The sequence below is a fragment of the Mustela lutreola genome, chromosome X (assembly GCF_030435805.1).
Source record: "Mustela lutreola isolate mMusLut2 chromosome X, mMusLut2.pri, whole genome shotgun sequence".
Classification (NCBI taxonomy): domain Eukaryota; kingdom Metazoa; phylum Chordata; class Mammalia; order Carnivora; family Mustelidae; genus Mustela; species Mustela lutreola.
In genome coordinates, this window is record NC_081308.1 from 54,156,284 (window position 1) to 54,162,600 (window position 6,317).

General features: G+C 30.9%; 1 non-coding gene across 1 annotated transcript; it reads left to right on the forward strand.

The window, feature by feature from the left end:
• Positions 1 to 5,941: 5,941 nt before the first annotated feature.
• Positions 5,942 to 6,048, forward strand: LOC131822343 (U6 spliceosomal RNA). Its single transcript, XR_009350218.1, has one exon. It is a non-coding gene; the product is annotated as a U6 spliceosomal RNA (small nuclear RNA).
• The last annotated feature ends 269 nt before the right edge of the window (positions 6,049 to 6,317 follow it).

The following is a 6,317-nucleotide window of genomic DNA, read 5'->3' on the forward strand; positions in this document are numbered from 1 at the left end:
AAAAATACACTAGAGCAAAATCCTGGTGATGCTGATATACCTAATGAAAGATCATAAACAAGGTGTGGGTAGCAAAGAGTGTGTGGGAATGTTGGTAAGCACAGTGGGGAAGAGTCATCCCTGAACATGTTCTTAAATGAAGCAATTCTTGTGTTGTTTTAAAAGGTAAATTGGAGTTTGTCTAAGTGATTAGAGAAGGATGCCTCAGCTTATGGAACTTCGAAGCCATAAAGATGTGATAAACTACTGCAGATATTTTCATGTATATTTGTTGTTGCTTCTAGTACTGGTGATCTAAAAACTCCTACTTAAGACAACTAAAAATCCAGACAAAATAGCTTTTAAAGTTAAAAATATCAGAATGATTATAAAAATAAGTGAGGGATTACTGGGCCAAAATACGAAATACAATGAGAGCCTAGAGATATATTCCCTGAAGCCATTTTAGCTATAAGAGCATTTGAAACTGCTAAAACACACTGAGCTGTGTTTTTCATAGACTCTTGATACCAGAGAAACAAAATTCAAAATCCAGCAACAATCAAGTTTGAGGACTTTGGTACAACCCAAATTTAAGTTGAGATCCCCAAAGAACAAGGAGAAGCAGAAATAAGACTATAGCCTGCCTTGCCTTCTGTGTAAACTGAGAAAGTCAGTCACTGAATTTGGAGTATGATTGTCTTGTAGAGTCTCAGATATAATAGAAAATCCTGCCAAGGAGGACCATACCATTATGATAGCTCTTAATTATCCCTACTCAATAAGAGTTTCAAATATAATGTCTTGAACATAGCAAAATGTAACAAAGCATGCAAAGAAAAATCATTAACAAGATTTGATAAACAAAATGGGATTAAGTATGATATTAAAATGATCAATAAAGATTGTAAAATGGCTTGATTACTCTGCTCAAAGAAATGAGAGGGGAAGCAAATTGAACAAAAAACTGAAACTAAAAATGATATTGAGAAAGATTTTATAAATGAACCAAATGGATACTCTAGAACTTTAAAGATATGACAGCTAATTTAAGATACCACAGTGGTGCCTGGGTGGCTCACTTAATTAAACCTCCAATTCTTTTTCCTTTTATTTAACACCTTAATTTTATTTTATTTCTTTCATTTTGGCTCAGGTCATGATGTCAGGGTTGTGAAATAGAGCCCAGAGTTGGGCTCTGTGCTGAGCCTGGAGCCTGCTTAAGATTCTTTTCTCTTCTTTTTCTATCCCTCCCTGCACTCTTGCTCGCTCGCTCTCTCTTGCTTGCTAATAAATAAATAAATATATAAATATATAGATAATAGACAAAGCAAAATAAAAGGAGATTATGGAAATAAATATAAAGATTTTGAAATGAAAACAAGTTCAAAATAAAATAGAGAAGACCTACACAGCTAAAAGTTCATTCAAAAATCTACTATTAAAGAAGTCAGTATGACACAATGTTAAGATATCAAAAGATTTGAGCATGTACTTTACAGAAAGGGTAATCCAAATGGCCACTCATATATAAAAACTGTTTATCTTTATTATGAATCTGGAATTAAATTAAATTAAATTAAATTAAATTAAATTAAAATTAAAATTAAATTAAAACCTAGAATGGCATACTATTACACACTTATCATATTGGGCAACAGTAAAAATGTCTTGCAAGAATGTGAAAGTATGACAGTGCCCATAATAAAAACATTTGAGGTAAGTTGTACAATATTTAGAAAACTTAACAATAAAAATAAAAAAATATTGGTCCATTCCTAGAAACACAACATGGAACTAAATGAATATTTTCACCAGGATATGCAAACAGATGATTATAGTTATTTCATTCATAACAGCAGATCAGCAGTGGTATATTTGCTCAATGTTACATTAAATAAGAGAGAATATTAACAACCTGGGAGGAGGGGCTAGGTTGTTATCATAAAGAGATCTTCTATGGTGCTGATTATGTTCTATTTCTCAAAATCTTTAAGTTAAAAAAGTTTTCCAGTTTATATCTAGATAGATAGAGAGATAGATAGATAGATGATAGATAGACAGATATCCCAGAAGCTGCAATGCTAGGCTAGGACCAGGCTTTAAAGGGCTTTTCTATACTCTACTAAATACTTTAAACCTTTCATTATATCATAGCTCAGTGTTCAAATCTCCATTGGTTTCCTCAGTTTCCTAATATTTCTCTTAAGGTGACCTGATCTAGACTTTTGATCACCTTTGTCTAAATATTTCTATTTTAACAAAGTCCTTTTTAACACTCAGAGACTGAAACTTAGAAAAATACTCTGTTATCTCACTAGAGTGGAAAATATATAGTTACCCATTAACTAATGATATCCATGTCTACATTAGATCCATGACATTTTTAATTCTTGGGAGCTTTTGGTTAAATGAATTTTTTAAGCTTCCTTTAAATGAAGCTTTAAGCCATCACCACATGAATAAAATTGAAGAACTAAATGAAAACAAGCCAAGTATTTACAGAGTAATAGAATGTGCAGTGGAAAGAGTACAATTCTGAAATCATAAAGCCTAAATTAGTGTGATGCATCTTTACTAGCCATGTAATCATAAACCAGTTATCTAAATTGTGTTTCCTCGGTTTTTTCACCCATGAAATGGTGATGATAGTACTTATTATGCAGAGTTGTTGTGTGGCTGTAATGAAGCATGGAGCATGAGAGTCTCATATTCCATACTAAAATGATAGCTATTTTTATACTTATAATAATTCTAATAATAGTAATTAAATTGTTCAAAATGATAATATTCATTTATATTGAGGCATTGTATTGACTATTCATAGACACATTTACCAAAATAAATTTCATTTTACTTTACCCTCCCTGAGGATATATATTTCCTAATTCAATATGAATCTCATTATGAATAATAATTATCATGATAAATATGCTGATTTTTCTTCTATTTATTTTTAGGGAAGTATCCTAAACTGTTGAACATAAAGAAACTTAAGCAAGTCTGTCTTATTCAAAATTTGCATGCTGCTTTCTTATGAAACTAGATTATAGAGTTGTATGAAATAAATTCATGCAGTTAAGATATTTATGTTTGGAAAACTGGGTGGTCAGTTTAGTATCTCAAAAGAAGATTTTAAATTTAAACCTTAAAAATGAGCTCTTTCAGCCTTATTTATAGACCATCCTTCATGCTTCATAAGTATTCCTTCATTGTAAACTAAGTAATAGTTTTTGTCACAGTGTATATAACTAAAATGGATTTTATATTCTATTATTTCAGAGTTAGTTGCAGTTTCTACTTCCTTACTTCCTTTTTTGAAAAATAGATTAATTCTACAAAAAGTTTTTTCCAGCTTTATTGAAAAATAATCGACATATTATAATTTGTAAATTTAAGAAATGATTTCTTATAACATTGCAAACTTTTAACATTGTGTAAATTTTGTACAATTTGATAAATTGGTATACATCTGTATTGCAATATAATCTACATAAAAATGTTAATACATCTACTATCTCATATAGTTGCCACTGTTTTTATGCACGTATCGTAAGGAATTTTAAGATCTACTCTCTTAGCAACTCTTATGTATATAGTACAGTAGAGATAAACTTCAGAGTTCTTGTGGGTTTTGTTCCAGACCACCTCAATAAAGAGATTATCTCAATAAACTAAGTCAAATTATTATTGTTTTTTTGGTTTCCCAGTGCATATAAAAAAATAAACACTATACTGCAGTGTATGTCTTTAAAGAAAAACAATGTATATACCTTAAGTAAACTAGTTCTGAGTTTTTAGTGGGTCGTAATTACTGATCACAGATCACCATAACAAATACAATAATAATGAAAAAACTTGAAATATTGCAAGAATTACCAACATGTGACAGAGAGACACAAAATGAACAAATGTTGTTAGAAAAATGGAGGCAGCAGACCTTTTTTATACAAGAATCCTATAAAATTTCAACTTGTAAGAATGTGATATATGCAAAGTTTAATAAAGGGAAGCACAATAAAAAAGTATGTATATATTATTAACTATGATCATCATGCTGTACATTAGATCCCCAGAACTTTTTCATATTATAGTTGCAAGTTTGTACCCTTTGACCACCTTACTCCACCCCAGGTTCACCCCTTGTCAACTCAACTCTAAGTTTCTATTAGTTTGCCTTTTCTTCAGATTCTGTATGTAAGGGATATCATAATACATAAATTTAAAAAATATATAAAATCTTTGAAATATTTCACTTAGTATAATACCTTCAAGATCCATCCATGCTGTTGTAAATGGCAGTATTTCTTAATTTTTCATGGTTAAGTAGTAGTATTCCATAGTATATATTTACCATACTTATTTTATTCATTCATCCATTAATGGATACTGAAGCTATTTCCATCTCTTGCTTAGAGTTAATAATTTTATAATGAACATAAGAGTGCAGATATGTCTTCGAATAGTGACTCCGTTTCCTTTAGATATATACCTAGAAGTGGGATTACTGAATCATATGGTAATTTTACTTTTAATAATATGAATCATCTCCATACTGTTTTCCATACAAATTTATATCCCTATCACAGTGCATAAGTTCCCCATTTTCCCCAATATTTACCAAAATTTTTAGTTTTAATTTTTTGGTAGTATATATTCTAATAGGTAGTAATATCTTGCTGTGTTTTCCAGAAGTAAACAACAACAACAACAACATAATGACTTTGCCCTGAGTTTTTACGTTGAGCACTTTTTAATGCTCCTGTTGGTCATTTATATAACTTTTTGAAAGAAAAAGTCTATTGAGATCCTTTTGCTATTTTTTAAATTATATATTTTTTTCTATTTGTATCTGTTGGTTATTAACCTCTTTTCAGATATAAGATTTGTAAGTATTTTCTTCCATTCTGTGGATTGTGTTTTTATTCTCTCTCTCTCTGTCTCTCTTTTTCGGCAATGCAGAAACTTTAGTTTGATGTAATACCATTTATTTATTTTTGGTTTTTTACTTGTGTTTTTGGTCTGGTATCCAAAAAACTATTGGCAAGACCAATGTCAAGGAGAATTTTTCCTATGTTTTCCTTTAGGAAATTTAGTTTCATGCATCACAGTTAAGTCTTTAATCTATTTCAAGTTAAGATTTATGAGTGATATAAGGCTCCAGTTTCATACTGTTTTATGTGACTATTCAGTTTTAAATATCATCTATTGAACAGACTATCCTTACCCATTACATATGTTGGCCCCTGTCAAATATTAGGTGACTGCATGAAAGGATTTATTTCTGGACTCTCAATTCTGTTCTACTTGTTTATTGGTCTGTTTTTATGCCAGTATACTTTATTGTTTTGAGCTTGAGGGCTTTGTAGTATAATTTCAAATCAAGAAGTGTAATTTCTCTTCTTCATTCTTTCTCAGAACTGCTTTGATTATTTGTTGTCTTTTATGGTCTCATATAAATTTTAGGATTCTTTACTTACTTCTGTCAAAAAATAATATTGGATTTTTTTTAAAAAGATTTTTTAATTATTTATTTGACAGAGAGAGATGACAAGCAGGCAGAGAGGCAGGCAGAGAGAGAGGAGGAAGCAGGCTCCCTGCTGAGCAGAGAGCCTGATGCAGGGCACGATCCCAGGACCCTGGGATCATGACCTGAGCCGAAGGCAGCGGCTTAACCCACTGAGCCACCCAGGTGCCCCTAACATTGGATTTTTGATAGGAATTGAATTTAAAGATGGTTTCCGGTAGTATGGACATTTTAACAATGTTAATTCTTACCGTTCATAAATATGGGCTATCTTTCCATTTGTATCTCCTTCAATTTCTTTATCAATGTCATAGTTTATGGGGTACAGATCTTTCATCTTCTTAGTTAAAACTTTTTCTAAGTATTTTATTATTTTTGATGCTACTGTGAATTAGATTGTTTTTCATCATTAGAGTGTAAAAATGCTCCTGTCTTGTGCTTACTTTGGCAGCACATATACTAAAATTGGAATGATGCCGAGAAGATTAGCGTGATCACTGAACAAGGATGACATGAAAAACTGGGAAGCATTCCACATTAAAAACAAAACAAAACAAAATTCTTGTCTTTTATATATTGATCTTGTATTTGGCAGCTTTACTAAATTTGTTTATCAAATTTTTTTGTGACGTTTTTAGGATTTTTTTACATGTAAGTTCATGTTATCCAAAAAAGGAAAATTTTATTTCTCCTTTTTTTTTTTGGAGTCTTTTATTTCTTTGTGCTCCTTGTTTCTCTGGCTAGGACATCCAGTACTATGTCAAATGAGAGTAGTGAAAGTGGACACACTTGTCTTGTTTCTGATCTTTAA